The 9,287-nt window shown below is 56.3% G+C and overlaps 1 long non-coding RNA gene across 1 annotated transcript; it reads right to left on the reverse strand.

Moving 5' to 3' along the window:
• Positions 1-6,224: 6,224 nt before the first annotated feature.
• On the reverse strand, positions 6,225-8,093 carry LOC142051460 (uncharacterized). The gene is made up of 3 exons (XR_012658495.1): positions 8,024-8,093; positions 7,615-7,674; positions 6,225-6,614 (listed from the first exon to the last, which is right to left on the reverse strand). It is a non-coding gene; the product is annotated as an uncharacterized LOC142051460 (long non-coding RNA).
• Positions 8,094-9,287: the final 1,194 nt, after the last annotated feature.

The following is a 9,287-nucleotide window of genomic DNA, read 5'->3' on the forward strand; positions in this document are numbered from 1 at the left end:
TCACAGTTCACTCCCAGTACATCCCAGTTCCCCCTTGGTACATAACAGTCCCCTCCCAGTACACCCCAGTACATCCCAGTTCCCTCCCAGTATGTCCCACTACATCCCAGTTCCCTCCCAGTCCATCCCAGTTCCCTCCCAGTAAATCCCAATTCCCAACACTTTCCTCCCAGTACATCCCAGTTCCCTCCCAGTACATCCCAGTACTTCACAGTTCCCTCCCAGCACATCCCAGTACGTCCCAGTTACCCTCAGTACATAACACTTCCCTCCCAGTACATACCAGTACATCCCAGTTCCCTACCAGTTCCTTCCCAGTACATAACAGTTACCTCCCAGTACATCCCAGTACATCCTGGTACAACCCAAATTCCTGCCAGTTCCACCCGGTACAACCCAGTACAAGCCTGTACATCCTAGTTCCTCCACACTACATCCCAGGACATCCCAGGACATTGTAGAGCCTCCCAGTACGTCCCAGTTCCCTCCCAGTACAACCCAGTAGATCCTGGTACGTCCCCGTTCCCCGCACTGTACGTCCCCGTTCCCCGCACTGTACGTCCCCGTTCCCCGCACTGTACGTCCCCGTTCCCCGCACTGTACTGGGAGGACAACCGAGCCTGCGCAGTGACTGACATAGGGAACGAGCAAGTTTGTACCCATCACTAGACAAGACAATAATGACTATGTATGAGTATGTGAAATTTTCATCTATAAATTGTACGGGAAAGGTGCGTGAGGTACGCACGCCAGGAGGAGCGATCCCCCGTGCATCCGGCGCCGCGAATAAAGAATGCCTGCTCTTTAATACTAAATTGGTGTTGAGGAGTCGTTTCCGATTTTAACGCGTTTTTCGGTAACACAGGGAGTCAGATCAAGAGAGCCAGAGAACAACAAAACACCGACAGGCTACAGGACAGAGCAGGAGGAATAAAAAAAAAAAAAAAAACGGAGCCAGAGCCAGGCAGAGAGAGGCGGAGAAAGAAAAAGGAGCCACAGGCTACAGGACAGAGAGAGGGAGGACTGAAAAGACGGGGAGGCAGGGAGCCACTCAGAGCGAGACGGAGAAAGAAGGTGCGGGGGGGGCGCAAAAAAAAATAATTTTGCAGCAGGTAAGGAAAGAGAGGGGGCCGGGGGAGAGACAGGGAGGGCCCAGGACGCACAAGAGAGGCAACGGGGCCCCAGTGGCCCAGGACTCACCGCGACTCTCGCTCTCAGCGCTGCTGGCACAATTTAGCCGTTCAGATGCTTCTTTCCCCTCCTCTCCTCCCTGCCTCTTCTGCAGCTCCAGACTCTAGGCCGTCCTCCACCTGAAGAGAATACGTGGGTGTCTTACAGCTCTTACCAGATGAGGCTTCCTAGGCACGTAGCCTAGCTCGCTCGTGCACTACACGCCCGTACCCAACTCCGGGTTACGCGTACAGACCCTACGGTGCACGTTGGTGGCCTGGCCCGCTGCGGGCTATGAAGGGGGATCCTTCCTCCCCCACCTGCATGGACAGGCTCTCTCTTGCCTGCGGCAGGAAGGCAGCTGACAGCCAGAGCACCTTCAGTTTCTTCTTCTTTACCTTTCGTTGGCGTCTCCAGCTTCAGCCGAGGCAGCTCCTGTCCGCAGCCGGGAAGGGCTTTGTCTATCCCTTTTCGGCCCTGCGCTGCGAGGACGGCGAGGACGGGCAGAGAGAAGCCACGCGAGCCTGAGACGGCCGCAGGCAACGGCATCCCCGGGGGAAGGACAGACAACCACGTCCTCAGCACGGTCTCTGGGAGAGGGAAAGAAGAAACAGCGACCGTCATTACCGTCGATCGACCCTGGCCAAAGCCTCTCCTTCCGCAGGGGCTTCTGGACACACCGCTCCCTCCCCACGCTACTGCTAAGGGCCCCTGCGCCAAGGGGGAATCCAGTGCGCTTGAGGGACGGCTTGCTGCCTTCACGACAGGGCCTGGGGGCGGCCTAAGGCTATGCAGCACGCTTATGGGGAGGTGCCGGAGCTGGGGGCAGGCGCACGGGGCAAGGGGGGCCAGGGGAGGCTGAGCGGGACCTCCGGTGGGCCGGGGAGGCGGCCATCATCTGCGCCCTGGGCACGGGGAAAAGGTCATCGTCCTCCTCCTTTCCCTCTTCCCTTCTGTCAGCTCCCAGGGAACTCACCGCTTCTCGGGAAGCGGCCGCACCCGCAAGCCCCCAGTAATCAACACGAATCCAACCCCAAAAATACACCTCGCGTACCGTACGCGCCACGGCCGCCCGGCACCCGAGCGCCGGAAGACCGCGCCTCCCGCCATGCCCGGCGAACCACGTGACAGGGCCGGCAGCCACTGCGCCAGGAATACAGCTCCCGGCATGCTCTGCGGCACAACCCGGCCGCCCGGCAGCCGCAAGGACTACAGCTCCCGGCATGCTCTGCGGCACAACCCGGCCGCCCGGCGGCCGGTTTGATGCGGAGCCACCCAGCATCCCTGCGAGCACAGCTGCAGGCGCAACAGCAGTTACGCAGCCACAACTAGGCACTAAACAAAGGCTTTCCAACACTGGAGGTCTAGAACAGGTAGACATTAGCACAGAAGCACAAGGGGCTCCGTCACCCTGCACAAATCTCCCCGTGCCTACACACGCACACGTTCAGAAGTTAGTTATCAGAAAACGCCCGACTCAGCCATTTGCCACAGTCACGAGACTCACGACATGATAACACGACATGACACGCGAGGTGGGCTCAGAGTTTTAAGGCAAGAAATACCTCCCACGCCCCCCACCCGAGATCTTTCAGGGTCCACACCTGCCATCGCCCCGCACCAAACCTACCCGGCCAAAGGCTTTCAGGTGGCCCGAAACACTGTACACAGAAAATAACCAGGGACAGACCTGCATTGTTCGGAAGCGAACGATGCCCGACCGGGGCTCCTCTGCGGGGCACGGAGCCCCCCGGCCCCGCCCGGAGACACACACCCGCCCCCCGCTGCCCGAACTCACCCACCAGCGCTCTCCGGCCCCCGGACACGGCCGCGCTGCTCTCTCAGGCGGCTGCCGCAGGCGAGGCTCGGGCACCGCCAGGCCTCCAGGCGTCCCGAGGGGCTGCCGGCCACCGCAGGGGATGGCTGCCGGCGGCCGGACCGCCGCGGCGCTCCCCGCCCAGCTCCGAGCAGGCTCCGCCGGCCGCGGGCTTCCCACGCCGGGCCGCAGAGGGGCCCCGGCACCGCACAGGGACGCCTCGCGACCCGGCCGCCACACGCACCGGCCCTTCGGCCTCCACACGCACCGCTCCCGCCCCCGCTCCGACGCGCCGCGCACGCGCCACCGGAAGCCCGAGCCCCGCGGGGCGGCCCTTAAAGGGCGGCCGGAAGGAACGGCCCCCACCGGCCCCGCCACCGCGCCCAGCCGGTGAGCGCCAGCGCCCCCTGCTGGCCGGGCCGCGCTCAGCTCGCGAGGGCGCCGAGGGCCGGGCGGGGCGGGACGCGCCGGCTCGGGGCCAGCGCCTTCTCGGGGCGAGCGGGAAACCCCTGCGGGCCCCGGTCACGGCCGGGCACAGCCGCGCGCCCTCCGAGAGCTGCTGAACGGGGCTGCCGCTCGTGACACATACCGAGCCGTCCGCGACGGGAGCGGGCAGAGGAGGAAGGGGCCGGCGGCCGCGGCGCCCTGGCCCCAGGCGGGGGGGGGGGCTGGGGCCCGGGGGGCCGCCCCCCTCCTCACAGTTCCCTCACAGTTCCCTCACAGTTCCCTCACAGTTCCCTCACAGTTCCCTCACAGTTCCCCCCATGGACGGAACCGGGACCTACTGTGAGGCACTGGGAAAGAAGTGGGAGGAAGCCGGGACAGACCAATATAGCCCAGTATGGACTAGACCAATATAGCCCAGTATGGACTGGAGGGAACTGCGAGGGAACCGCGAGAGAACCCCACAGAACAAACCATGGGGCACGAGAAGGCAGAGAATTAAGAATTAGGGACAGGGAGCCAGAAAAAAAAAAGAAAAAAACCAAAGGGAGACAGAGAGCAAAAGGAATCGCAATGCGTACGGAGAGAAGAGAGAAACAATTCTAGCATAGGGTCACGCGGGAGCCAGGGACAGCAAGATGGAGAAAGGACAGAAGCTACAGGCTACAGGGCAGAGAGGGAAGAATTAATGAATAGACACAGAGAGATGGGCAGAAAGACATGGAGAAAGGCTAAAGATCACACGGCCTACAGGGAAGAGAGAAGAGAGGGAGGAATTTTAAAAACAGGGGCAAGAAGCCAGAGAGAGGGAGAGAGAAGCAACAATAAAATGGGGACAAGCCACAGGGCAGCGAGGAGGGAATCAATGAATAAGAACACGAGACCAAAGAGAACACAATGTAGAATGGAAAAAAGGAACAGCGGCCTACAGGGAAGGAGGAATTAAAGATCAGGGACTGGGAGGCAGACAGAGACACATGAAGAAACAAGTGAAAAAAAAGAAAAAAAACAAACCAACAGCAATGGGCTACAAAGACAGAGAGGGAGGAAATGAGGAAATAAAACATCGCAGCAAGGAGCTGGACAGAGAGAGATGAGGACAAACAAATAGCACGGGTCCACGTGACAGAGAACGTGGAATTAGAACACAGAGAGAGGGAGCCGGACAGAGAGAGAGGCCGAGAGAAACATCTAGACAGGCTACAGCGGGCAGAGGCAGGAATTAAAACCTAGGGACAGGGAGCTGGACAGAGAGAGATGGAGGTCACAGGGAACAGCGGTGGCTGCAGGAAGAACAGGAATTCATGAATAGGGCAAGGGAGCTCAACAGAGAAGAACTCAGAAAGGCAAGAACAGTAGCAGGGTACAGAGCAGAGAAGACGAATTAAAAAGCACGGGGGGAGCGTTGAGGCAGACAGAGAGAGATTAAGAAAAAAGTCACGGGCTACGTGGCAAAGCAGGAGGAATTCAGAAACGAGGATGGGAACCAAGGGAGAGTGTGCTGGTGAAGGATAACGGGCATTAAAAGTGAGGGACGGGGAGCTGGGAAAAGCGAGGCAGAGAAAAACAGAATCACAGAGAGAATCACACAAAGCCAAAAAAGAAGAAACTGAACAACAGGAACAGGTGTAACCAAAGCGATGAAATCAACCAACCAGAGACGGTGTTCCATTACGGGAACATGGAGCGTACCAATCAGCGCACCTGTCGATCTGCATTTTAGTGCCTAGGCGATCGTTAATGTCAGCAGAACAACAGACAACATGCTTCTGTCAGAAAAGGATGACAAAACGCGGTTTCGCTTAGCGGACTGAGAAAACTAGCCAAGACTGCCAAGAGTAAGAGCCGAGAAGCTAAAAGGTAATTCCGGCAGGGGGAGATCGCGACCACCGACTCACAGACCACCACCGACCCAAGTAACAGAAGAGAACAACGGAAGAGGACAACCGAGCCTGCGCAGCGATTTACATACGGAACGAGCAAGTTTGTACCAATCAGCAGACAGGACAATAATGAATATGTATGAATACGTAAAACATTGATCTACAAATTGTACGGGAAAGGTGCGTGAGGTACGCACGCCAGGAGGAGCGATCCCCCGTGCATCCGGCGCCGCGAATAAAGAATGCCTGCTCTTTAATACTAAATTGGTGTTGAGGAGTCGTTTCCGATTTTAACGCGTTTTTCGGTAACACAGGGAGTCAGATCAAGAGAGCCAGAGAACAACAAAACACCGACAGGCTACAGGACAGAGCAGGAGGAAAAAAAAAAAAAAATGGAGCCAGAGCCAGGCAGAGAGAGGCGGAGAAAGAAAAAGGAGCCACAGGCTACAGGACAGAGAGAGGGAGCACTGAAAAGACGGGGAGGCAGGGAGACACTCAGAGCGAGATGGAGAAAGAAGGTGCGGGGGGGGGGGGGGGCGCAAAAAAAAAAGTAAATTTTGCAGCAGGTAAGGAAAGAGAGGGGGCCGGGGGAGAGACAGGGAGGGCCCAGGACGCACAAGAGAGGCAACGGGGCCCCAGTGGCCCAGGACTCACCGCGACTCTCGCTCTCAGCGCTGCTGGCACAATTTAGCCGTTCAGATGCTTCTTTCCCCTCCTCTCCTCCCTGCCTCTTCTGCAGCTCCAGACTCTAGGCCGTCCTCCACCTGAAGAGAATACGTGGGTGTCTTACAGCTCTTACCAGATGAGGCTTCCTAGGCACGTAGCCTAGCTCGCCCGTGCTGGAGCTGGGGGCAGGCGCACGGGGCAAGGGGGGCCAGGGGAGGCTGAGGGGGAGCTCTGGTGAGCTGGGGAGTCGGCCATCTTCTGCACCCAGAAGCTGCAGGGGGAAAGGTCATCATCCTCCTCCTCCTTTCCCTCTTCCCTTCTATCAGCTCCCGGGTAACTCCTAGGGCTGCCCTCACCCGCTCGCCTTTAGCATACCAGAAGCCTGCCTCGGCGGGTCATTTGAAGCTTCCCATCCCACCAGCCCCAGTAGTACAGGCACACAAGGAGATACCCCTGCACCCACCAAAGGGGCTCGCTCACCTCGCCGGCAGCCCTAGGCCTCACCCGACACAGGGAATCGTGTCCGACACACCACCACGCTGCAGCAAGAGCAGAGGAGGCCTTTCCTTACCAGGAAGCAGCAACAAGCACGGCGGCATCACCTCGCAGGCACTGCAGCATCGCAGGGCTGTTACCTGCGGAGAGAGCAATGGGGATCACAGGGACGCCACCGCGCGTGCGCGGCTCCCGGGCTCAGTACCCAATTCTGGTCGCTGGGCAGCAGCATTATCTGAATTACTCTTCTCGATTAATACCATCCAGAAACCGTAACTTGGCTGCATCCACAGAGCTTCTATTCCTCTGCACCTTTCCCCCTCGCAGCCCCAGCAGCGCCGTTCATTGCCTCTGCACCAAACAGCAAAGTGTCTCGAGGGAGGAGAAGCAGCACAGCAAACCTGGGGAACAAGGTTGGGTTCCCACCCCCGCAGAATAAGCCCCAGGAACTGCTTGTAGGCATGTGGCATCAGGGTTGTGATCGGGTTTTGGTTTGGTTTTCTTTTTTTTTCCCCCCACCTTCTTTACATAATGTAATAATTGGGGTTGCTTTTCCAAACTACTGAGTTCTGTGGGGATTTTTTGTGCTTTTGCCCTACAAAAAATGGTCATTTTCACTTTCGGTTTTGTGCATGAGAATGGTTGGTGGGTGCTTTTAGGTTGTTGTTCCTTCCCCCCACCCCCTTTTTTTTTTCCTTTCCAGCCGCACAAATCCAGCTGGAGTTGGCTTTCCCAGAAGCCCCAAGTTGTTTTCTTTCCACCAGAATTCTTCCTGTATTTTCACCCCTCATTGCAGGCCCAGAGTCAAGGGGTTTGAGGTATTTTTGTGCCCAGGCAGCAGCTCCCAGGCTGCATAAGCAGCCCCACAGGGGGAAGTCCCCATTTGAGGGAATCGGCCCCAAATTGGGATGGGAAAGTGAAGAGAAGGAGAAAAAACCCTGAATAACCTGAAAAAGAACACCTACTCCAGCCCACCAAGCACCGGTCACCTTGCCTGACTCACCTCCAGGGCCCACATCACGCTCGGCTCATCGCTTAGCACCCTCAGATCACAAAAAAAAAAAAAAAAAGAGTAAAACCTGTAATGGAGCCCTATAGCCATCAGTCACATCTTCCCTCCAGTACTACACACAGACTCACCTTCTTACAGCGCTCCCCTGGGCTCTCCTCCGTTGCCCTGCACGACTCATCCATCTGCACCTGGAAAAACAGTGTTACTGAACAAGTCACCTGGAGGCACAGCAACAGCTTAACCATTCCACAGCTCCTGCGCCCACGTAGGAATACCATCTAGAGCCCAACTACAGCCTGCCGTTAAAGGAAATGCATTAAATCAAACGTTAAGCCCTCGCACATACAAGCCGGAACAGCAAAAACACGGCACGCTCGCGCACCCAGGGCGCAGCCCGACGGAGGTCCACGCGCACCTCGCCGGTTTGATGCGGAGCCACCCAGCATCCCTGCGAGCACAGCTGCAGGCGCAACAGCAGTTTCACCTACACCCATCTCGGCGCGCAGCGCTTCTGAAGCTTTAAGCTGAAAGCCCTACCTTGACGCTTGGCCACACTAGAAGCGAGCCGTAGCTAGGACTCCACAGAAACACAGCAACACAAATTGCACACCCACAGCGGCGACAGCCTTGCAACTACTTAGACCAGGAACAACAGAGGAAAGTAAAACGGCTTCATCACCCGCACAGGAAAAGCGGCAGACGGAGGCAAAGGGTCAGCATTCATAGCCCTTACAGAACACAGGCGTTCTCTCTCCTTCCATTCCTAAACCCATCCCTTAGGTCTAAATATCGCAGCCCTGCTGTGGCAATAGCGAGAGCGGGGAACGAGAGCCCTGCCGCCGGCCGTTTGTGCGGCAGGACACAAAAACAGAGGGACATGTTTTGCCACACACAACCCTGAATCTCCTGAAAAGTTATGTTTACCAAAAATAGGCATTTGGAACATATTGCCAAAAACAAAACATTCGGCAATAAAACTTTTATGTGTTTGACACCCGCACATTTTTTGGGAACTTGCTATTTGCTTCCTGGTTTTGCTGGTCTTCCCTCAGAAGTTCTACCTGCAGCCAAGTTATTCCCACCCGCCCGACCGGTTCAAGCATTCACCTTCCTGGTATTACCAGCACATTGAGACACAGGCGAGGAACTTAACTGCTCTTCTAAAACTATCCAAATGACAATTACAGCCCTGAAAGAGGAGTGGAAGAGAAGAACAGGAGAGATCAGGCAGCAAAAATGCTCTGCAGGCTGCTGCCAGCCAACACTGCACTCTTTTGTTAAAGCCACCCCGCCCCCCCAAATGCAAACAAAAAAACCCCCCATGACTTCATGAAGTGCGTGGGTTTTTTTTCTTTTCAGTAGTCCTTTTGGAGCTCATCCCTGTCTCAGCATCTTGTCTTGTCAGAGCATGAAGTGCAGATGATCTGTATCCCGATGACATTTGCATGGGATGAATACATTTTCAGAAATAGACCCGATCCGTGAGACTCCTGTCACCTTTGTGGTTTTAATAATCGTAACTCAATTTTATCGACTGACACACTTGTGAGAAAACTAATTAACTTGAAACGTAGCCTCTCCTCGGGGAAAAAATGTGTTAGACACCAAATGAAACCGATTCAGAGCTCCAAACCACGATGGAGCCGATAGAGCTGTTGTGACTTAGTTTGTATGTTTAATTAATTGGTTAATAACTCTTCTAAGCAGCGCAGAATGAAGAGCTGGACCCAAAGAGGGTGCGCTGCACTGGATCCAAAAAGCACCCTTCCTCCAGAGACCCGCCTCAGGTGGCGAGTTCGCT

Source organism: Phalacrocorax aristotelis, unplaced genomic scaffold (assembly GCF_949628215.1).
Source record: "Phalacrocorax aristotelis unplaced genomic scaffold, bGulAri2.1 scaffold_33, whole genome shotgun sequence".
NCBI lineage: Eukaryota > Metazoa > Chordata > Aves > Suliformes > Phalacrocoracidae > Phalacrocorax > Phalacrocorax aristotelis.